Below are 24,434 nucleotides of genomic sequence, written 5' to 3' on the forward strand. Positions count from 1 at the left end.
AGAGCAGGGGTACTGCAGAGGGCAGAACCCCAGGGTAAGGGGCACCGGGGTCCAGGAGGGACACGGGGGGCCTGAGGCAGGCGAGACATCGGCCAGCACTCCGGAGCTGGAAAGAGCTAATTCCCAGGATGACCCGCAGGAGGCACCACACTGGTGTGTCGTTGCTTTGCTATGGAAGGATTTTGAGCAAGGATTGCTCAGGGTCAACCTCTCCACATCCAAGTTCCAAACAAAGTGAAAGGAATCAATTGAATTAAGTAACAACTTTCTAAAATCTTATGATAAAGAAACATAAAAAATAATAATAATTTAATTTTACAACATAACTTGGCTACTTTATAATCCACAGATATTATCTTCACAGTTCTAAATAAACATAAATAAAGAAAACAAATTAAAATCTAAACAGGTCAGTCCCCACAGAAACACGATGAGAAGGAACTCAGCATTCCCAAAAGTTTAGGTTGAGTTCACCGGAGTCTCCATTAGAATCTTTGATCACTAAATCTATACAAACTGCTGACTCTAAAATATCTTCCCTCCACTTTCTAGTAGGAATCTTAAAGATTGGAATCCATGCAGGCTCTTCCTCCTCCAAGCCAGTCAACTGATTAACCAACCACTCAGTTAAGTATATAGATTTAAAAAAAAACCAAAAACCCGGTTACAAAAAATACAGAACTGAGAACAGCAAAATATAACTGACTCTTTCCCCATTATCACATTTAAGAAAAGTCGGTGAATCGCACTGGTTGAGACAATTTAACTAAAACAGTTTGGCTAAAATCAAACAACATTCCTAGAATACAGTTAAAAGAAAAAGAAATTAGTTTCCCCTACCAATTTCCCCTTTCTGTAATTAACACTGGCCATGCTTCCCTGAGGGTTATAACAGTATCACTAACCTGCTGCAAAATGCTTCTGAGTCAGGGAAAACCACCTGCTCTCTGCTCCTGGGCTCAGCTTCACCCAAATAACACAATAGGGCACTGCCTCCCTACACATGAAGTCTGGCCCCAGCAACAGGGAACCTACTGAAGCAGCCTGAAAACTAGCACACCCAATTCCCAAAACTTCTGGATGTGGAATGCTAAATCTGCCTACAACAATAGCAAACACAACTCACTCCCCCGCCCCATCGGTCCCTTAAAGAGATATCTCCCTATTAGGCATATGGTTAAGGCTGCAAGTTTGTCATGGAGGTCACAGAAGTCACCGTTTCCGTGACCTCTGTGACTTTTGCAGCAGCCAGTATGCCTGGCTCAGGGGCCGCTCAGGCAGGTGGCCAATGGGAGCTGCGGAGGTGGTGCCTGCAGGCAGAGGCAGCACACAGAACTGTCTGGCCATGCCTCAGCCTAGCAGCTGAGCAAAGGAGATGTCACCACTTCCGGGGGGCCCCCCAGGTAAGTGCTGCCCCGAGCCCGCCTCACCCCGTCCCGTCCCGTGCCCCAACCCCTGCCCCCTCCCACACCCAAACTCTGCTGATGGGTGGGAGAGGCGTGAAGCCAGGTAGGGAGTCTGCCAGCTCCACCAATCTGCCCCCAGCACCAGCGGGGATCCTGGGCCGTGTGCCACCACCCACCAGCCCCCCCCCCCCAGCACCCAGGCTGCCCTCCTGCAGCACCTGCAGGGCCTCCAGGCAGCCCCTCCCAAGTTTTGGTCACCAGTATTTTTAGTAAAAGTCATGGACAGGTCACAGGCCGTGAATTTTTGTTTACTGCCTGTGACCTGTCTATGACTTTTACTAAAAATACCCGGAACTAAAACGTAGCCTTACACATGGTGCGTGCTTCAGTTTCCTCTGCAGTTTGCATTGCTACTCAGTGGGTGCAAAAGGGATACAGAGTTTGCTCCTTGCACAGAGCAGGAGACATGAGGGGTGTGTACCAGGCAACTATCTGGGGTGGAGTGAAAAGGTCATTAAAGAACTGGCTATGGTACAACCTCAGAATTACAAACACCAGAGTTACAAACTGACCCGTCAACCACACACCGCATATGGAACCGGAAGTACACAGTCAGGCAACAGCAGCTGTGCCAAAGAAAAGAAAAGGAAATACAGTACAGTACTATGACATGTAAACTACTACAAAAATAAAAAAAGGGAAAGCAGCATTTTTCTTCCGCAGAGTAAAGTTTCAAAGCTGTACTAAGTCAATGTTCAGCTGTAAACGTTTGAAAGAACAACCCTAACGTTTTGTTCCAAGTTATGAACAACCTCCATTCCCGAGGGGTTTGTAACTCTGAGGTTCTACTGTATATCAGTAGACAACATGGAAAGACAATGGGAGCCCCAAGGCCTGAACACTTACCACCTATCCAAGGGAAACTCCCTGATGGAGCATGTGAACTCAGCATGGGTCTGCAGGAAGACAGTGCACCGAGAGATGACAGGCAGGAGATAGGCATTGGCTTTCGGAGAGATTCAGCAGCTCTCACCTGGGACTAACAAAGGGGCAGAGGTTGAGCACCAGACATGGATTCCACAGCAGCGTGGCTGGGTGGAGCGCTGGCTTGGCCAGGCTGATGGGCTGTGTCGTCACCTTTACATCTCCATGTTAACCCAGGGACTTCCCGATGCTGCGTTCCAGTTGACTAATTAACCCTGCTCTGTTTGGAGAAAGCTGCCTGGTGTCACTGCAAATACCTGCTGAGGTGCATTGATCCCTGAGGAGTGTAACAGGCTCTACCCAGAAGTCCCCCTCAGTTGGACTTGTTGGGCAGTGCTCAGCCAGTGAAGCAGGTGGGCTGGAGCCCAGAGGCTCAGTCTCAGAGGCATCACCCTTAAGGAAGACACTTGGGGGTCTGGCAGATTGAAAGGGTTCCTCCAAGGGACTGCTTAAAAGCTGGGTATAGCACATACCTTGTGGATCTGTGATGACGTCTTCCACCTAGGGGTACTGGTAGAGCTAAATTTCCAGCAGACCCCCAAGACTGCTAGGGTCTGGGGGGGCATAATCTGTTCCCTTAACACTCAGAACCAGTTCTCTTTTCCCTTGCTTCAGGGAGTGTGACTTTAAATCTTGCCCTGTGCTTTGATCAAACCCTTCACAGGGATTAGATCACTTTTGAATGGTTTATAGCCCTTTCCTCTGGTAGCTCCTGGCCATGGCAAAACAGCCATGGAATCTGGACGAAGCATCCTCATGGCTACTGTGACGCGGCAAGGCCAGATGGCTATAGAAAAGTCGTCCATTTGGGATCCGGGAAGTGGGCGGGCGAAGCCCGTCCACCGCTAAAGGGTCCCCCCAGCCTAAAAGGGGGATCCACAGGACCTAGATACCAAAAAATTCTGGGGGACAACTAATGAAATAACAAGGACTGGAGTGTGGTCAAAGGGTCAAACGAAGGGAACCAGACGGGGACACCGAGCAGAGAACCCCGGACAGCGCCCACTGCTCCTCAAAGGCATCAAGGGAGTCAGAGGACGCCGCCCAGAGGAACTCTGCCCGGATACGTGAACGGACCGAGGATCGGAAATAGGCCCCACAGTCACAGGAGACTCCATCGGCCAACCTCCTCACTCGGGTTTTATAGATGGCCATTTTAGCTAGGGCCAGGAGGAGGTTGACCAGGAGATCCCGTGACTTTGTGGGGCCACGGATAGGGAGTGCATAAATGAGAAGGTGAGGGGAGAAGTGCAACCAAAAACATAATAAAATATTGGTGAGGAGCCGGAATAGGGGCTGCAGCCTGGCACACTCCAATTATACATGTGCCAGGGTATCCCTCATGCCCCAAAAGGGGCAGTTGTCTGGGATTGAGGTGAACCGTGCCAAGTACACTCCCGTGCTCACAGCTCCGTGAAGGAGCTGCCAACTGACATCCCTGGCGGGCCTCGGGACTAGGGTGGAATATAGGCTTGCTCACCGGGTTTCCTCACCCTCCAAAGGTGGCAGGAGGTCCCGCCATTTTGTATCGGGGCGGGAAACAAGGGTGAGGGCATGAAGGGTGTGAAGCACGAGCGTGTATAGATGTATTCTTGGCGCGGTTTGAAAGCAGACCGGTTGCATCTCTTGCAGCCGGCTTACAGTGAAGGGGTGAGGGGGTCAGTTGGGTCCACGGGGCAGGGGTCCAATTAAGAGGTCCGGCGGGCCTGGGGTAGTGGGTGGGCAGGGCATGCCCTCATGCAGGACCCGGTCGAGATAAACCCGAGCAGCGGGCGGCAAAGCGGCCTTCACCTCCTGAAGTATGCGCCGGGGAGTACAAGGTCTGGAGAGCCCCATGTACTGAGCGAGTGTCAGGGGATCCAGCAAGTCTCCCCGGTCATAATCCAGGAGGTCTCCAACTCTTGTGATCTCTGCCAGGACCAACCTCTGGCGCACAGAGCGGGACTCCGCCACCTGCACACGGAGCTGGGGGTTGTGTAGCAGAGGCTCCGCGAGGAGATCTGCCCCCTCGGTGGCCGCCACGGACCTGGTCATTGAAAAGAGTTTCCAGGTCCAGAGGAGGTCTTGGTAGAAGACCGGCAGCCTGGAGAGGTCTCGCGGAAGACCTCTCGGATGGAGATAAAGGAGCTGCCGGTCCAAGGGTGATAGCCCTTGGAAGCGGCGCAGGAAGGCGTGTGCCAGTATGCTCCACACCGGACTACCTGCACCATAAAGGAGCCTCTGCAGGGCCTGGAGATGGAAGACATGGACCTGAGTAAGCAGACATTTCAGGCCCTGCCCTTCCTCCTCCAGAGGTAGATGGAGAACCCCTGCAGGGACCCAGTGCAGTCCTGACCAAAAGAACTCCGGAATCGATGTCCGGAGGTTGGCCAGGAAACCCAGAGCCGGGACCAGGGTATTGAGCCCATACCAGAGCATGGACAGGACTAGTTGATTAAGCACCAGCGCTCTCCCTCGAAGGGAGAGGCACCGGAGTAGTCCTGTCCATTTCCGGAGCCGCTCTATCACCCCACCCTCTAAATTCTGCCAGTTCTCCGGCGGAGAGGGATGCTTGGCAGAAAGGTAAACGCCCAGATAGAGAAGCGGACCCGTGCTCCACCAGATGGCCTGAAGCGTGGGTGGGAGGGAGCTCGCCTGCCGCCAGTCCCCTACCACCAAGCCAGAGCTCTTGACCCAGTTGACCCGCGCGGAGGAGGCTGCCAAATAGATGGCCTGGACCACGAGGAGCACGTCATCAGTGTACGCCGACAGGACCAGCTGCAGCTCCAGCTCCCACAGCACCAACCCTGTCAACCTCCTTCGGAGGAGACAGAGGAAGGGCTCGATCGCCAGAGCGTACAGCTGGCCCGAGAGGGGGAACCCCTGATGTACTCCTTGCCCGAAGCTGACCGGTTCGGTCAGGGTCCAGTTGAGCCTGACCAGACACTCAGCGGAGGCGTACAGCGCCCGGAGAAAACTCACAAACTGGGGTCCGAAGCCAAACGCTTGCAGAGTGCTCAGGAGATACCCGTGATCCACCCTGTCGAACGCCTTCTCCTGATCTAAGGACAGGAGGGCGAACGATAGACCATCCCTTCACCCGAGTTCCAAAAGGTCCCGGATCAGATATAGGTTGTCGAATATGCTGCGGCCTGGGACGGTGTAGGTCTGGTCTGGGTGGACCACATCCGCCAGCACGGACCCTAGCCGCAGCGAGATGGCTTTTGCCACGACTTTGTAGTCCGTGCTGAGGAGCGAGACGGGACGCCAATTTTGTAAATTGCGGAGGTCCCCCTTCTTTGGCAATAAGGCCAGCACGGCTCGCCTGCACGAAAGAGGGAGGACCCCGCTCTGCAAAGACTCGGCCCAGACGGTGACTAGGTCTGGGCCCAGGACGTCCCAGAACACGCGGTAGAACTCCGCGGTCAGCCCGTCCATGCCCAGAGATTTATTGGTGGGCATGCGACGGAGGGCTTCCAAGAACTCGGTCAGAGTGAAAGGCAGCTCTAGCCGGTCTCGATCACCTGCACTGACCATCGGGAGCTCCTCCCAGAGCACTCTGCAAGCGTTAGGATTGGTCGGATCCGAGGAGAAAAGGCTTGCGTAGAAGGCTCTCGCCCACCCGCACATCTCCACTGGATCCGTGAGGGGGGTGCCATCTTCTGCTACGAGTCAGATGACATGTTTTCTAGCCCCCCTCTTTTTCTCCAGGGTGTAGAAGAAGCGGGAGCCGCGATCCATCTCCCTAAGAAGACGGATGCGGGATCGAACAAAGGCACCATGGGCCCGATGGTCCTTGAGGGTTCAGAGCTCCACCCGCTTCTCCCGGCACGCTCCGCAGAGGGGCGGTTCCTCGGGGCTGGTGGCCAGACGCCTCTCCAGCTCTAAGACCTCCCGTTCCAACTGCTCTATCGCCGCATCCCTCCGTCGGCTGGCGCCCCGGGTGTAGTCACGGCAGAAGAGCCGGGCGCGCACCTTCCCTAAGTCCCACCACTGCTGCGCCAAGGGAAAGGCACGCCGCTGCCTGCGCCAGGCCAGCCAGAACTCCCGGAAGGACACCACGAAGCCCGCGTCCTCCAGCAAGCTGTTGTTAAAATGCCGATAGGCCGGCCCTGGCCTCTCTGCGCAGAGGGAGGCTGTGACAGTGGCTAAATGATGGTCAGAAAATGGGGCCGGCTGGATGCTGGAGGAGTGGGCCAAGCAGCTGAGGCCAGAGGAAGGAGCTGAAGCAGATGGTATACAGCCAGTGGGGATGGTGGAGGGGGCAGCGGTGGTGGTGCTGGTGGGGATTGGGGGGGACACACAGATGGATTGGGGGTAGCTCCACGCCACACCCCCTGTGTCCCTGGAAACACACTCAAGACCCCCACCACAAGAGTACAGTTTGAAAGTTACTCAGTCTTAGGGCCCTCTCTACGGTGGTCTGCAAAGTCTCTAGGTGCTCCCACACTGGTAAATGATCCTCTTCTTCTCCTCTTCGGGGCTTCCGCAGCTCCAGGCAGCAAACTCCGCAGCAGCAACAGCAGCTCCAGGAACTCCAGGTGGTGGTCCAGGCAGGCAGAAAGGACCCCTCTCGGGTGGTGGTGGTGGTGGTGGTGTCCACAACAGCGGTGGCTGGGGTTCCTCACTCCTCCTCTCTGGGGAGTGGGCTAGCAGCCCCTGCCCCCCGGGGCTGAAGTTGGAGCAGTAGCAGCACCCGAGAGTGGGGGGTCCAGCAACCAGGTAGCAGAGAATGGGGGGGCAGGTGTCTGGCCCAGTCAGGGGAGCAGCTGGAGCAGCAGGGAGAGCTTAGGGCCTAGCAGCAGGAGTAGCAGCTTCCCATCTCCCTCCAAGTTAGAAGGCTATGGGAGAATAGTCTTATTGGGATCCGGGAAGTGGGTGGGCAAAGCCCGTCCACTGCTAAAGGATCCCCCCCAGCCTAAAAGGGAGATCCACAGGACCTAGATACCCAAAAATTTTCGGGGGACAACTAATGAAATAACAAGGACTGGAGTGTGGTCAAAGGGTCAAACGAAGGGAACCGGACGGGGACACCGAGCAGAGAACCCTGGACAGCGCCCACTGCTCCTCAAAGGCGTCAAGGGAGTCAGAGGATGCCGCCCAGAGGAACTCTGCCCGGATACGTGAACGGACCGAGGATCGGAAATAGGCCCCACAGTCACAGGAGACTCCATCGGCCAACCTCCTCCCTCTGGTTTTATAGATGGCCATTTTAGCTAGGGCCAGGAGGAGGTTGACCAGGAGATCCCGTGACTTTGTGGGGCCACGGATGGGGAGTGCATAAATGAGAAGGTGAGGGGAGAAGTGTAACCATAAACGTAATAAAATATTGGTGAGGAGCCGGAATAGGGGCTGCAGCCTGGCACACTCCAAGTATATATGTGCCAGAGTATCCCTCACGCCGCAAAAGGGGCAGTTGTCTGGGATTGAGGTGAACCACGCCAAGTACATGCCCGTGCTCATGGCTCCGTGAAGGGGCCGCCAACTGACATCCCCGGCGGGCCTTGGAACTAAAATGGAATATAGGCTGGCCCACCAGGGCTCCTCACCCTCCAAAGGTGGCAGGAGGTCCAGCCATTTTGTATCGGGGCGGGACACGAGGGTGCGGGCGTGAAAGGTGTGGAGCATGAGCGTGTAGAGATGTTTTCTTGGCGCGATTTGAAAGCAGACCGGCTGCATCTTGTGCAGCTGGCTTCCGGTGAAGGAGTGAAGGGATCGGTTGGGTCCATGGGACAGGGGTCCAATTAAAAGGTCCGGTGGGCCTGGGGTAGAGGGTGGGCGGGGCGTGCCCTCGTGCAGGACCCAGTCGAGATGAACCCGAGCAGCAGGCGGCAAAGCGGCCTTCACCTCCTGAAGTATGCACCGGGGAGTACAAGGTCTGGAGAGCCCCATGCGCTGAGCGAGCGTCAGGGGATCCAGCCAGTCTCCCCGGTCATAGTCCAGGAGGACTCTGACTCTTGTGACCTCTGCCAGGATGAACCTCTGGCGCACCGAGCAGGGCTCCGCCACCTGCACACGGAGCTGGGGGTTGTGTAGCAGGGGCTCCGCGAGGAGATCTGCCCTTTCGGTGGCCGCCACGGACCTGGTCGTAGAAAAGAGTTTCCAGGTCCGGAGGAGGTCCTGGTAGAAGACCGGCAGCCCGGAGAGGTCTCGCGGAAGACCTCTCGGATGGAGATAAAGGAGCTGCCGGTCGTATCGGAGCCCTCGGAAGTGGCGCAGGAAGGCGTGCGCCAGCATGCTCCACACCAGACTACCTGCACCATAAAGGAGCCTCTGCAGAGCCTGGAGACGGAAGACATGGACCTGAGTAAGCAGACATTTCAGGCCCTGCCCTTCCTCCTCCAGAGGTAGATGGAGAACCCCTGCAGGGACCCAGTGCAGTCCTGACCAAAAGAACTCCAGAATCGATGTCCGGAGGTTGGCCAGGAAACCCAGAGCCGGGACCAGGGTGTTGAGCCCGTACCAGAGCATGGACAGGATTAGTTGATTAAGCACCAGCGCTCTCCCTCGAAGGGAGAGGCACCGGAGTAGTCCTGTCCATTTCCGGAGCCGCTCTATCACCCCACCCTCTAAATTCTGCCAGTTCTCCGGCGGAGAGGGATGCTTGGCAGAAAGGTAAACGCCCAGATAGAGCAGCGGACCCGTGCTCCACCGGATGGCCTGAAGCGTGGGTGGGAGGGAGCTCGCCTGCCGCCAGTCCCCTACCACCAAGCCAGAGCTCTTGACCCAGTTGACCCGCGCGGAGGAGGCTGCCGAATAGATGGCCTGGCAAGCCTCCACCCGCGCCAAGTCGCTCGGGTCCTGGACCACGAGGAGCACGTCATCAGCATACGCCGACAGGACCAGCCGCAGCTCCGGCTCCTGCAGCACCAACCCTGTCAACCTCCTTTGCAGGAGACAGACGAAGGGCTCGATCGCCAGAGCGTACAGCTGGCCCGAGAGGGGATACCCCTGACGTACTCCTTGCCTGAAGCTGACCGGTTCAGTCAGGGTCCAGTTGAGCCTGACCAGACACTCTGCGGAGGCGTACAGCGCCCGGAGAAAACCCACAAACTGGGGTCCGAAGCCAAACGCTTGCAGAGTGCTCAGGAGATACCCGTGATCCACCCTGTCGAACGCCTTCTCCTGATCTAAGGACAGGAGGGCGAACGATAGACCATCCCTACACCCGAGTTCCAAAAGGTCCCGGACCAGATATTGGTTGTCGAAGATGCTGTGGCCCGGGATGGTGTAGGTCTGGTCTGGGTGGACTAAGTCTGCCAGCATGGACCCTAGCCGCAGCGAGATTGCTTTTGTCACGACTTTGTAGTCCATGCTGAGGAGCGAGACGGGACGCCAATTTCGTAAATCGCGGAGGTCCCCCTTTTTCGGCAATAAGGCGAGCACGGCTCGCCTGCACGAAAGAGGGAGGACCCCGCTCTGCAAAGACTCGGCCCAGATGGTGACTAGGTCTGGGCCCAGGATGTCCCAGGACACTCGGTAGAACTCCGCGGTCAGCCCGTCCTTGCCCGGAGATTTATTGGTGGGCATGCGATGGAGGGCTTCCGAGAACTCGGCCAGAGTGAGAGGCAGTTCTAGCCGGTCTCGATCGCCTGCACTGATCATCGGGAGCTCCTCCCAGAGCACTCTGCAAGCATTAGGATTGGTCGGATCCGGGGAGAAAAGGCTTGCGTAGAAGGCTCTCACCCTCCCGCACATCTCCACTGGATCCTTGAGGGGGGTGCCATCTTCTGCCACTAGGCAGATGACATGTTTTCTAGCTCCCCTCTTTTTCTCCAGGGTGTAGAAGAAGCGGGAGCCGCGATCCATCTCCCGAAGGAGACGGATGCGGGATCGAACAAAGGCACCACGGGCCCGATGGTCCTCGAGGGTTCAGAGCTCCTCCTGCTTCTCCTGGCATGCTCCGCAGAGGGGTGGATCCTTGGGGCTGGCAGCCGGACGCCTCTCCAGCTCTAAGACCTCCCATTCCAACTGCTCTATCGCCGCATCCCTCTGTCGGCTGGCGCCCTGGGTGTAGTCATGGCAGAAGAGCTGGGCGTGCACCTTCTCTAGGTCCCACCAGCGCCACGCCGAGGGAAAGGCACATTGCTGTCCTCGCCAGGCCAGCCAGAACTCCCGGAAGGACGCCACGAAGCCCACGTCCTCCAGCAAGCTGTTGTTAAAATGCCAATAGGCCGGCCCCGACCTCTCCGCGCAGAGGGAGGCTGTGACAGTGGCTAAATGATGGTCAGAAAATGGGGCCGGCCGGATGCTGGAAGAGTGGGCTCGTGAAAGATGAAAGCGTGATAAATAAATGCGGTCCAACTGGGAGTGGCGCGACCGATGGGCCTCTACCCGGACAAAGGTGAACGTGGAAGTGTCATCCGGGTGGTGGTCGCGCAAGACGTCCACCAGGGAGTGGTGTACGACTATCTCCTGGAGGACAGCGACGGCGGCCGGGCTCTGCTCGGTCCCCGAGCGGTCCCGCTTCTCGAGGGTGATGTTAAAGTCCCCTCCCAGGACCAGGCACTCCTGAGGATCCAAGGTGCCGAGGAAGGCGGACGCCTGCTGATAGAATTGCAGCCGCTCCGGGCTCGCTGCTGGGGCATAGATGTTGACGAGGTTGACTACGAGCCCCTCCATGCGGACCCGGAGGGGCAGCAGGCGACCCGGCACAGCCTCGGCGACCCCCAGCACCTCGGGCCGTAGGTCGGGGGAGAACAGGGTCGCCACTCCAGCCATACGAACTGTGAGGTGGCTAAAGTAGACCCTGTCCCCACAATCCAGCCGCCAGCTGTCTTCGGCGGTAGGATCCGTATGGGTCTCCTGCAGGAAAACCACAGAGTACCTCCCCTCTCGAAGGAAGGAGAGCACCTGGGACCTGCGGAGACCCATCCTACAGCCACGGGTGTTCAATGTTGCGATGGTAAAGGGTGCCATGAGGAGGAGTGGGGGGGATCCTCACCGGCAGGGATGCTCGCAGCTCCCAGCGTGCCGCGCAGCAGTCTGTGACCCACCCCGTAGGTGAGTAAGGAATCACGGAAGAGGCGGACCCGCTGGTAGGCCGCTGCGCCCTGCCTCCCGGTCCTTTTACCCTCCCCCATGAGGGCCCTTGCGGCCTGGAGGATTTGATTAAAGTCCCCCCATCGCTGGAGGGCAAGCTGTACTTTGTTGCGGGAGCCACGGACGTCTTCTAGAAACTCCCGCAACTCCTCTCGCAGCGCATGGGGGGCTGGGGTTACGGTCTGGTTACTCCCCGACGGGACCCTTGTTACAGCCCCGTGGCCCACCGAGACGGGCAGACAGGGTGCGGACCCCCAACGGGGCTCCTGATGGGTTGGTGCCTCGAACACTAGGGCGATAGGGGCGGCAGAGGGAGGATAGCAGCCCCTGGTGGGTCGGGACGGGGAAACACAAAGGCCGCTCCCTGGGGGTCATCTGTTGGAAAGGGGAAGGAGACAGCCCCAGGGGCGGCAATAACATCTCGGGATGTGGACGGGATAGGGACAGGGGCAGGGGTAGAGGTGAAAGTCTGGGCGGGGAGAGGGCTCTCAGTGATGCCGGGCGCAGGCTCTCTGGTGGATTTGGCAGCCACGGCATCAGGAGGTGGACTTTCTTCTGTAGGGCCCTCTCCCGGGAAGGAGGTCGAATGCTCCTCACCAGCGAGGGATGCCCCTGGTGGCTCAGGTTCCAGCTGCGTGGCACTGGCCGTCGCCTCAACAGGCTCGGCGGCTCTCAACGGGGTGCCCTCTGCAGCCGGGTTGATAGAGGAGTCCAGGGGCTCCTCGGAGGTGGGAGCGGAAGCAACGGTTAGGGGGAGGGAACATGGGGAAAGGGGGGCTGTAGTGAAATCGCCCAGATCGAGGCCCGCTGGCATAGGGTCGTCCTCCCCCTGGGTGACTGGGGTCAGACCCAGGGCCTCGATCTCCTCATATATAGATGGGAAATCATTTTTTGCCACCCTGGGATTCTCCCTGCTGGCACCTGACGCGATGGTTGCTTCGGGGCGCACAGGGGTTTCAGATGGTGCCTCGGGGGTCTTGGAGGGGAGGGACTCCCGTGGAGGGGAGATACCGCCTTCCAGTGCTGCTACATCTTCCCCAGCCGGCTCTGTGGATGGAGCACACCCGTGGGTAGAGCGGAAGGCTCGGCATCGGTGCCCCCCTTCCTGGTCTTCCGGGGGGCCTCCGCGTCAGATGGGAGGAGCGGAGCTCAAGCCTTCCGCTTGCCCCGCTTCCCCTTGACTAGGGCCCAGCCCTCCATGGCATCATCCGGGGGCTGGCTAGCAGGGGTTGTGTCGGGGGCAGAGGCGATGGCTCAGGGACTCGAGGGGATAATGGTGGGGCAGCACAAGGGAGGGAAGATTCCCCTTGGGGCGGGCCCTCTCCCATGCCCGGCGGTGTCCCTGCCGCACCCTCCTCCACAGGCCCCGCCAGATTGCAAGCAGCGGGGGCGGGGCTCTCCCGCTCATCTGGGCATAGTGGGGGAGGTGCCCCTTGGGCCCGAGCAGGAGCAATGGTGGACTGGGAAGGAGGAGGGATGGTTTCGGGCGCCGGGCAGCCTGGGGCACCGGTGATGACGGGGCCGGTGCCCTGCCGGGGCTCGGGGGTCCTGGATGCCCCTCCTTGCCGGGCCAAGGGGCAGTCCCTCCGGACGTGCCCCATCGCCCGGCAGAGGTAGCACCGGGCCTCCCCCGTGGAATAATGCACCCGGTAACGGGCCCCCTGGTAGGGGACTAGGAAGGACCCCTCCAGCGCCTCTCCGTCGCGCGCCGCTGGCGGCAGTTGAAGTTGCACTTGCCGGCGGAAGGAGAGGACGTGACGGAGGGCGGGGTCTTTGCAGCCCAACGGGAGAGGGTTGATGACAGAGATGGGCTTTCCCAAGGTAGAAAGGGCGGGTAACAGGGCGGCATTGGGCAGAAAGGGAGGGACGGAGGTCAGGACCAGGCGGACGCCCAGGTCCTCTAGCGGCTCTAAGGGGACAAACACGCCCCCCACCGCCAGGCCCTTCTCCACCCCCTCCTGGGCGGCGGCCTCCGATGTTAAGAAGAAGACGACCTTGTCATACATTTTGGAGGCCGCCACAATGGCCGTGGGCCCCACCACCCTCGCCAACGCCCGCACATAGGTCTCCACGTGGGGCGAGGTGGGCACCAGGAGGCAACGGACGCCGTGCTTCCTGGTCATGGTGGGAAAGGGGCCCCGGCCGCTACAGATGGTAGCGGAGGCGGTGGGCTGGAGAAATGATGTAGCGGCAGGCGGGGGGGCTGCCGCCACCTGGGCGTATGCTCTGGGGGCCGGGGGAGGGACACCCGCAGAGCTGGTGGAGGGAACAGCGGGGAGGGATGCCCCAGCCAGCGGTGGGGCCAGGGCATTAGGGGTAGCCTCTGCCATGGAGGGCCTGGTCTTCTTAGCGGGGCCCTTCCCCTTCTTCTTCCCCTGGCCCTTCCCGCCGGCTGGGGGGGCTCCCCCCGAATCTGGGAGGGGGAGAGACGTGGCAGCAGTGGAGGTCACCCCGGTGCCCGTCGCTGCTGGTGCCCCAGCGGGGGCGGTGGCAGATGGTTCGGCAGCGGAGGTAGAAGCTTGGGGGAGTGACGGAGGGGTAGGCGGGGGAGGGGGAGCTTGGGCTGCTGGAGGAGTCCCACCGGTCTCATCCCCCGCCATCATGAGCAGGGAGGGAAGGGGAGACACCAGAAGGAGGAGGGGAGAGGGGAAGCAAGTCGATCACTCCTCCCCGCTAGGCTGCAGGCTGGGGAGGAGGGCGCAAAAGGGGTGGGCTGGACGGGGGGCAATCAGGGGTTAGGGGTCAGTCACCGACACAAGGTGGAATTCCGGCTCCTCTTGGTGCACTAGGGGAGGGGGGATACAACAACATTCGGGGTGCAGTGAAAAGGGTTGAAACTAAAATGGGGAGTTGCACAAGCACATGGGAGGGGGCATGGGCACACGGAGCGAGGGGCTAAGCGGTCTGGGGGTAGAACAGGGAAACCAAGGGGCTAGCTTCAGAGGCTGGGGCAGGGCAAACAAACAAAGGCTGCAGAAGGAAATGGGTGGGGCAGGCAAATAAACTGAAGCTAGTAAGGGGGGCTGGGGCAAAAGGGGGGGCAAGCTACAATTAGCAAATGGGTCAGGTAGTAAAGAGCAAAGCTGTGGGGTGGGCAGTCCGGGGGGGGGGGCACGTGCACCCACGTGCGCTTGCACAAGTCTTTTTAGGCTGGCTGCTGCTTCTAGCCCAAAGCGTGGAAATAGGGCGTGGCAAGCCAAGCAAGCAGCTGAGTCCAGAGGCAGGAGCTGAGGCAGATGGTATACAGCCAGTGGGGGTGGTGGAGGGGTCAGTGGTGGTGGTAGTAGTGGTGGTGGTTGAGGGGACACACAGATGGATTGGGGGACAGCTCCACGTCACACCCCCTGTGTCCCTACAAACACAGTCAGGACCCCATCACAAGAGCACAGTTTGAAAATTACTCAGTCTTAGGGCCCCCTCCATGGTGGTCTGCAAAGTCTCTAGGTGCTCCCCCACTGGTAGATGGTCCTCTTCTTCTCCTCCTCGGGGCTTCAGCAGCTCCAGGCAGCAGACTCTGCAGCAGCAGCAGCTCCAGGAAGTCCAGGTGGTGGTCCAGGCAGGCAGAAGGGACCCCTCTCAGGTGGTGGTGGTGTCCACAACAGCAATGGCTGGGGTCCCTCACTCCTCCTCTCTGGGGAGTGGGCTAGCAGCCCCCCCCCCCGGGGCTGCAGTTGGAGCAGTAGCAGCACCCGAGAGTGGGGGGTCCAGCAACCACGTAGCAGAGAACAGGGGCAGGGTGTCTGGCCCAGCTAGGGGAGCAGTTGGAGCAGCAGGGAGAGCTTAGGGCCTAGCAGCAGGAGTAGCAGCTTCCCACCTCCCTCCAAGCTAGAAGGCTATGGAAGAGGAGTGGGAGAGAGAGAGATTCGCTCCAGGCTAAACAAATCCCTGGTACCAGGATCAGTGAAATGGCAGGTGCTCCAGGTCAATTAAGACACCTGGGGCCAATTAAGAACTTTCCAGAAGGCAGGGAGAAGGCTAGGTTGATTGGGACACCTGAAGCCAATCAGGGGCTGGCTGAAACTAGTTAAAAGCCTCCCAGTCAGTCAGGTGAGGGTGCATGTCAGGAGCTGTGGGAGGAAGTTGCGTGGTTGGAGAGGCTGAGTAGTACACGCCTTAACAGGCACAAGGAAGGAGGCCCTGAGGTAAGGGTGAAGTGGAGCTTGAGGAAGTGAGGGCTGCTGTGGGGGAAGTAGCCCAGGGAATTCTACATGTCATGTTTCTAAAAGGTCAGCTACCATAGCTGATACTATTAGGGTCCCTGGGCTGGAGCCTGGAGTAGAGGACGGGCCTGGGCTCCCTCTTTTGCCCGCCCCCAGCCCCTGATTAATCACTGAGACTGGGAGACAACAGAGACTATGCAAGGAAGGATAACTTCTCCTCACCTCCCTCGCTGGCTTATGATGAAAATGGCTTAGTCTGTGACCCTTGTCTCTGGAGAAAGAAGGGTTACGTGGAGGGTCACAGTAAGCCTCTGAGGCTAGCGAAATCCGCCAGGAAACGTGGGACCCATGGAGACAAGGACAGAGCTTTGTCACAACACGCACTTGGCCATTTCCTTGGAACTGCCCCTTATGTGTTTGTTGGGATGCTGGTGATCAATATGTTCAGAGTGGATAGCCCAACAGCCCAGTCTAGTGATACTGTGACGATCTCACTGACGGGGTCACATGCCATATTCGCAAGCATGCTACAGATCAGTGTTCTGAGATGGGCACAGCAGCTTTGGCCTTCCAGCCCTACATGGCTTGGGATCTTCCTCCATGAGAGACTATTTCTCTCCTCGTCCCACACTTGCAATCAGTGGAGGCACTCGAGCTGGATCCCCCTCAACAGAAGGGATGCTCTGCTACCAGCCCTTTCTCCAGGAGGGGCTGTAACTAAGTGCTCTCTCCTGGTCTGGGGTGGACTCACAGTACCCTGCCTCAGTTTCCCCTTTTGGACTCCTCAATAACTTACATACCCTATCGTTTTAAAACATTCAGTTTCTGGAGGGGGAGGCAATGTATTTAGTCTATACAGACATCAGCCCTCCAGGCCCCAGTTAAGTGTCTCTTCTGGAATCAGAATGCCCTGCTGTCCATGCCTGGAATGGGATTCAGTTCAAACACTCCCTGTATTCCCTCCAGCATCCCAGGCTTCCTGCCTGGCGCTCCCAGCCCTGCCTAGCTAGAGTGTTATTGGTTCTCCCTGGCCTCTTCCTTATAAACCTGCACCTGGCCTGACCTTCTGGCAGCGACCACAATCCTTTTCCTAGCTGGGGAGGTGAGCTGGTCTCATCACAGCTGGGTCTGAGGCCATCTCCTTAAGGTGCCAGCCGCTCTGTGACAGGGGCCTTCAGTTCTGGAGCAAGTTCCCCTCCCCTGGGCCAGACTAGCCTGACCCTGTTGACATTCAGGGCATGTTGCCCGGTGCATCTATTAGCAGACGCTGCTGTGGAGGATTGGGTGTGAGAGCTGCATGGGGGGGTGTGGAGTTTTGTAGAGAGGCTCAGTTCTCGTGTCTTCCTCGTCACTGTAGCATCAATAAACCACCCCCCGAGCGGCAAGTCCCACCGACGTCCATGTTTGTGTGCACAGCCTCTGCCGCTCGCCGAGCTGGGTTTCCTATACTGACGGGAGAGCGCAGCTGTATCGGTGTAGCACGTACTGACTTGGCCTAAGAAATCCCACGTGAGGCCGTGTGACTAGTAGCTGTCACGTGGAATTTGGCCTTTCTCTCATTCCCTCTCCAGACAGAGACTGGTGTGTGGTGCCGTGTTTTGCTTTGGTAGGGTCTGTTTTCTGGTTTGGCTTTGGGGTCTTTTTACAAGTCACTGCTGCTGTTTGTGTCAGACAAGGCTGGTCGGAGCAGACGGTGGGGAGGTTTGGAGTGGTTCTGAGTTTCTGGTGGGAGTTCGTTCCACACTTTGGGACCGACCCCCAAGAAAGCTCTGTCTCCTGCACAGATGAGCTTTATCTCGAGGGTAGGCATTTCTTTTGTGCCAGAGGAGCAGAGTTGTTGACCACTGTCCTCGTCCCACAGCTTTGGCCTGTCTCCGAGCTCTTGGGCCCAGGCTATTGAACAGCTCAAAGATAAGGACCTAGATGCCGACTCCATGGGTGCTCCGGGGCTGGAGTACCCATGGGGAACAAATTAGTGGGTGCTTAGCACCCACCGGCAGCCGGCTCCCCCCAGCGCCTCCGCCCGCCATGGATCAGCTGTTCTGCGGCGTGCAGGAGGAGCTGGGGGGAGGGGGAGGAGCGAGGATGCGGCACGCTCAGGGGAGGGGGCGGAGCAGGGACAGGAAGAGGTGGGGCGGGGATGGGACCTTAGGGGAAGGGGTGGAGCGGGGGTGGAGTAGGGGTGGGAAGAGGCGGGGCAGGGATGGAGCCTTAAGGGAAGGGGTGAAGTGGGGGCAGGGCTTGGGGCTGAGCGCCCCTGGGCAAAGGAAGAAGCCGGCACCTGTGCCAGACCTTGACCTTGCCTCCCACAGGAAGCCAGCATAGACCGCAGAGGACAGGTGCTGCAGAGCAGATGTGCTGCAAGACTCTGTACTATTTGGAGTGTCCTATGCGCTGATGGTTTCATGCTCAGGTCTAGCATGTTGCTGTCGTCCGGACTGGAGGAGTAAAGGTGTTTATAACTGAGGCCAGTTCATCATCCCCCAGGAAGAGATGGAATCTAGCCAGCCAGAGATGGTAGTAGGTGTTACTCATGGACACTGCTGTACTGAAGCTCAGCTCCGGCCAGGAGCACTATGAAACTAATGACTGGTTTGACCAACTGTGCCCTCCACAAAAGGAGACTGTGCCATAGCTGCAAATGGTTCAGACTATTTTCCTCGGTGGTTTCCTGTCATTACTCGTTGGTTGCGTCTAGCCAGGGAGACTCAAACCATTTTAGTACCTTGCCCTGGAGCCCTGCCACCTCTCGCAGGCAGCTCAGCAGAACCTCATGGTCCGCAGTTTGGAATGCTGCAGAGAGGTCCAGGAGGATGAGAATGGATCCCTGTCCCCACCCGCTGACAGCAGGAGAACATCCATCCATGCTGCTAATGTGGTTCCCTTCCCATAGCCCAGCCAGCTCTGTCGGCTGCAAGGGAGCGGGGAGGGAAATGTCACTGCTTCCTTCTAGTTGTGTTTTTGTGACGTGTTTCAGAGCTCCTAGAGAGGCCCCCTTTTATTAGTGCACAAATCCAAATGGATAACTGGAGTAAGCGATCAGCCTGGATCTGAGTCAGAGGGGGGCTGGGAACTGGGATTAGCTAAACCCCTTTTCAGTCACGTCTTCCTCTGAGGCCTGAGGCCCTAGAAGGGGATGGATACACACCGACTGCCACTGGGTTAGTTAGACTGGTGAAAACACCTGTGTGGACACTTATGTTTGTTTAAGTGTAATTGGGTGGCCTGGAAATAGATCACTGACCTGGGACTCAGGAGATCTGGATTATATTCCTGGCTCTGCCACTGGCCTGCTGGGTGACCTTGTGCAAGTCACAGCCCTGTTCTCTGCCTCAGTTTCCCCACAGGTAAAATGAAGTAATGATAGTGGCTGCCTTCATAAAGTGGTAAAATGTGCGGTGCAAGAGCTGGAGGTTTATTTTGGTTGATTTTAAATCTGTTGCTAGTCAGTTGAAGCTCGATGGAAAGAAGTCTGCTTAAACCAAAACCAGTGCACACACAGTCGTCGGCTCCAGTTCAACTCAGTCAGTTTAGCATCACACATCTAGTTAAGAGGGTGCTCCTTGTATGTGTAGACAAGCCCTTCGTGGCTGAGATTTCCACCCCAAAGACCCAGAACGTATAAATGAAAGAGTGACCTAGTGAACTCACCCCAGGTGTGACAGGCTTTTCTTGCTGCACTGCTCTCTTCTGACCCCTCAATGGATTAGCTACACCCATTTACATTGTCTTGTCTTGATTGCTGAGTAAACTCAGTTATATCTCGTCTAGTCTACACACAACCCCCCTAAACTCGAGTGTAGCAGCCCATCAGGGACGACAGGCTGTAGCTCCGGTTAGCACAACTCCTCAGCTGTGAACACAACCCCGGTGTGCAGTTCTGGGGTTATGCTGCATGCCCTGGGGCTAGGCTGACTCGAGAGGAGTCACTCAGGACTCCCCCCTTCCACTTAACCTCTTGTCACTAAAGTTGCCACTGTCCAGGCTTTCTCAGGATCATCCCTTTCTGAAGTAGCTGTCCCAGGAAATCCAGAAGGGGGCTCAGCACACGTTGCCGGCTGGCCAGCTTTATAGGCTCAAGATCATACTGGAAGTCCTGGTTTTTTGGGTACATCCGAGCTGGCAACACTATGTGTAGCAGCAGCAGCTGCCCTCCCCAAATACAGTTCATCAGCAGACCCATGGAGTGGCCTGATACGATGTTAACTTGGAAAGTTTCTAAACTCAAGCCCATAGCACAGGTACAGCCTGCATCAACAGAAGGGATTTTTCCATCAGTGTTGGAACCTCCTTGAGAGCTAGTAACTCCGTTGATGGAAACATTCTTCCATCAGACTCGCTGCGCCTACGCTAGGGGCTAGGGTGGCATAGGTTTGCTGCCTGGGGTGTGGATTTTTCACACCCCTGAGCACCACAGCTATCTCAACCTAAATTTTAAGTGTAGACCAGGCCCGGGAGAGATTCAGAGATGGACAGACAGACGAAAGGAGCAGCCAAAGGCACAGGGTCTGATGCTGAAAGAAACCTGGGGAGTTTTTGGGTCAGGGCTGAAAAGTGTCTCCTTGTTACTGCCAGCAAAAGAACTTGTTGCCTGCTATTTGATTACTTTTGCATTCAGAGGCATGGGACTTTGTACAGTCTTTGTAAATAAACAAAACTGCATCAAAGAAATACCTGCCTAGCACCAATTGCTGCTCCCCAGCTGGAACATCCCCAGGGCTCCACACTTTGACTGGCCATTCAGGTCAAAAAAGGGGTAACAATCTATTGAGTCACCATAGCCCTGACCCTGGAAACACTAAGACGTGTGTTTAACTTTGCACACGTGAGTATTCCACGCACTGCAATAAGGCTACTCACCTGCTAACTGTTCAGCGTTTGTGTGGCTGTTTGCAGGACCGGAGCCAGTAGCTGCAAACCCAGGTCCCAGCTTGTGACAGGGCTCCATCCTCAAACACACCCTTGCAGCCCTGCAGGCACACAGCCCTCTTGATGCTTGCATTTACTCAGGCTGAGGAACTGAGACCAGGATCCCCCCTTTGCGGGGCACCATTTATTAGCTCCTTTTGTAAATACCAAAAACTTCCTCATTAGCCCCTGAAATCCAACCCTTCCCTTGGATCTATGGCCACGGCCAACAAGCGTCCTCTCCCACGTTCAGGAACCCTCTGCCCTCCTCCCAGAGCTGGGCTATACTTCAGGCCAGTTGCAGCCCTCAGCAGCTTCTCCCTGTTTTCCTCCATCCTTTCATCTGTCAGCTTGGAGAGGTCAGCAGTGTAAGTGTCTCCTCTGTCTCAGATCACTCTCTTCAGCTAACCGCTGGTTGCCTTCCATCAGACCCAGGCACTTGTTAGTCAATCAGCTGCCAAGCAGTGAATTGCTCACAGGTGGGTTGAGATCTCCCATCTCCTTGCAGAAGCCCACCTTGGATAGACTGGACCCTGCTTGGCATCGGGCACCCTGTGACACAGCTCTAGAAATAAAAAGAAAAGGAGTACTTGTGGCACCTTAGAGACTAACAAATTTATTAGAGCATAAGCTTTCGTGAGCTACAGCTCACTTCATCGGATGCATTTGGTGGAAAAAACAGAAGAGAGATTTATATACACACACACAGAGAACATGAAACAATGGGTTTATCATACACACTGTAAGGAGAGTGATCACTTAAGATAAGCCATCACCAGCAGCCTGGGAGGAAAGGAGGAAAACCTTTCATGGTGACAAGCAAGGTAGGCTAATTCCAGCAGTTAACAAGAATATCAGAGGAACAGTGGGGGGTGGGGTGGGAGGGAGAAATACCATGGGGAAATAGTTTTACTTTGTGTAATGACTCATCCATTCCCAGTCTCTATTCAAGCCTAAGTTAATTGTATCCAGTTTGCAAATTAATTCCAATTCAGCAGTCTCTCGTTGGAGTCTGTTTTTGAAGCTTTTTTGTTGAAGTATAGCCACTCTTAGGTCTGTGATCGAGTGACCAGAGAGATTGAAGTGTTCTCCAACTGGTTTTTGAATGTTATAATTCTTGACGTCTGATTTGTGTCCATTCATTCTTTTACGCAGAGACTGTCCAGTTTGGCCAATGTACATGGCAGAGGGGCATTGCTGGCACATGATGGCATATATCACATTGGTAGATGCGCAGGTGAACGAGCCTCTGATAGTGTGGCTGATGTGATTAGGCCCTATGATGGTATCCCCTGAATAGATATGTGGACAGAGCCACCTGATCAACATCCTCTACAGCAAACAGGGAAAGATTAAGAATGAGCTCTCAAAACTGGATACTCTCATAAAGAACCAACCTTCCACACAAACTTCCTCGTGGCTGGACTTTACAAAAACTAGACAAGCCATTTACAAAACACACTTTGCTTCTCTACAAAAGAAAAAGGACACTAAGCTATCTAAACTACTATATGCCACAAGGGGCCACAACAATGGTTCCCGTAACCCACCCAGCAATATAGTTAATCTATCCAACTATACTCTTAGCCCAGCAGAAGAATCTGTCCAATCTCGGGGCCTCTCCTTTTGCCCCTCCACCCCCACGAACATGATACAGTTCTGTGGTGACCTAGAATCCTATTTTCGACGTCTCAGACTCAAGGAATATTTCCAACACACCTCTGACCAACATATTAACCCACAGAGACCTTCCTGCCAACACTACAAAAAGAAGGATTCTGGGTGGACTCCTCCTGAAGGTCGAAACAGCAGCCTGGATTTCTACATAGACTGCTTCCGCCGACGTGCACAAGCTGAAATTGTGGAAAAGCAGCATCGCTTACCCCATAACCTCAGCCATGCAGAACACAGTGCCATCCACAGCCTCAGAAACAACTCTGACATCATAATCAAAAAGGCTGACAAAGGAGGTGCTGTCGTCATCATGAATAGGTCGGAGTATGGACAAGAGGCTACTAGGCAGCTCTCCAACACCACTTTCTACAAGCCATTACCCTCTGATCCCACTGAGAGTTACCAAAAGAAACTACAGCATTTGCTCAAGAAACTCCCTGAAAAAGCACAAGAACAAATCTGCACAGACACACCGCTGGAGCCCCGACCTGGGGTATTCTATCTGCTACCCAAGATCCATAAACCTGGAAATCCTGGACGCCCCATCATCTCAGGCATTGGCACCCTGACAGCAGGATTGTCTGGCTATGTAGACTCCCTCCTCAGGCCCTTCGTTACCAGCACTCCCAGCTATCTTCGAGACACCACTGACTTCCTGAGGAAACTACAGTCCATTGGTGATCTTCCTAAAAACACCATCCTAGCCACTATGGATGTAGAAGCCCTCTACACCAACATTCCACACAAAGATGGACTACAAGCCGTCAGGAACAGTATCCCCGATACTGTCACGGCTAACCTGGTGTCTGAACTTTGTGACTTTGTCCTGACCCATAACTATTTCACATTTGGTGACAATGTATACCTTCAAATCAGCGGCACTGCGATGGGTACCCGCATGGCCCCACAGTATGCCAACATTTTTATGGCTGACTTAGAACAACGCTTCCTCAGCTCTCGTCCCCTAATGCCCCTACTCTACTTGCGCTACATTGATGACATCTTCATCATCTGGACCCATGGAAAAGAAGCTCTTGAGGAATTCCACCAGGATTTCAACAATTTCCATCCCACCATCAACCTCAGCCTGGACCAGTCCACACAAGAGATCCACTTCCTGGACACTACGGTGCTAATAAGCGATGGTCACATAAACAGCACCCTATATCGGAAACCTACTGACCGCTATTCCTACCTACATGCCTCTAGCTTTCATCCAGATCATACCACTCGATCCATTGTCTACAGCCAAGCGCTACGATATAACCGCATTTGCTCCAACCCCTCAGACAGAGACAAACACCTACAAGATCTCTATCATGCATTCCTACAACTACAATACCCACCTGCTGAAGTGAAGAAACAGATTGACAGAGCCAGAAGAGTACCCAGAAGTCACCTACTACAGGACAGGCCCAACAAAGAAAACAACAGAACGCCACTAGCCATCACCTTCAGCCCCCAACTAAAACCTCTCCAACGCATCATCAAGGATTTACAACCTATCCTGAAGGACGACCCATCACTCTCACAGATCTTGGGAGACAGACCAGTCCTTGCTTACAGACAGCCCCCCAATCTGAAGCAAATACTCACCAGCAACCACACACCACACAACAGAACCACTAACCCAGGAACCTATCCTTGCAACAAAGCCCGTTGCCAACTCTGTCCACATATCTATTCAGGGGATACCATCATAGGGCCTAATCACATCAGCCACACAATCAGAGGCTCGTTCACCTGCGCATCTACCAATGTGATATATGCCATCATGTGCCAGCAATGCCCCTCTGCCATGTACATTGGCCAAACTGGACAGTCTCTACGCAAAAGAATGAATGGACACAAATCAGACGTCAAGAATTATAACATTCAAAAACCAGTTGGAGAACACTTCAATCTCTCTGGTCACTCGATCACAGACCTAAGGGTGGCTATCCTTCAACAAAAAAGCTTCAAAAACAGACTCCAACGAGAGACTGCTGAATTGGAATTAATTTGCAAACTGGATACAATTAACTTAGGCTTGAATAGAGACTGGGAATGGATGAGTCATTACACAAAGTAAAACTATTTCCCCATGGTATTTCTCCCTCCTACCCCACCCCCCACTGTTCCTCTGATATTCTTGTTAACTGCTGGAATTAGCCTACCTTGCTTGTCACCATGAAAGGTTTTCCTCCTTTCCCCCCCCGCTGCTGGTGATGGCTTATCTTAAGTGATCACTCTCCTTACAGTGTGTATGATAAACCCATTGTTTCATGTTCTCTGTGTGTGT

General features: G+C 55.7%; 1 long non-coding RNA gene across 1 annotated transcript; it reads right to left on the reverse strand.

Annotated features, from left to right (window-relative positions):
- Positions 1-282: 282 nt before the first annotated feature.
- Positions 283-21,056, reverse strand: LOC122458225. Its single transcript, XR_006278140.1, has 2 exons — positions 20,432-21,056; positions 283-2,445 (listed from the first exon to the last, which is right to left on the reverse strand). It is a non-coding gene; the product is annotated as an uncharacterized LOC122458225 (long non-coding RNA).
- Between the last annotated feature and the right edge of the window lie 3,378 nt (positions 21,057-24,434).

Source organism: Dermochelys coriacea, chromosome 11 (genome assembly GCF_009764565.3).
Source record: "Dermochelys coriacea isolate rDerCor1 chromosome 11, rDerCor1.pri.v4, whole genome shotgun sequence".
In the NCBI taxonomy this organism is placed as follows: Eukaryota; Metazoa; Chordata; order Testudines; family Dermochelyidae; genus Dermochelys; species Dermochelys coriacea.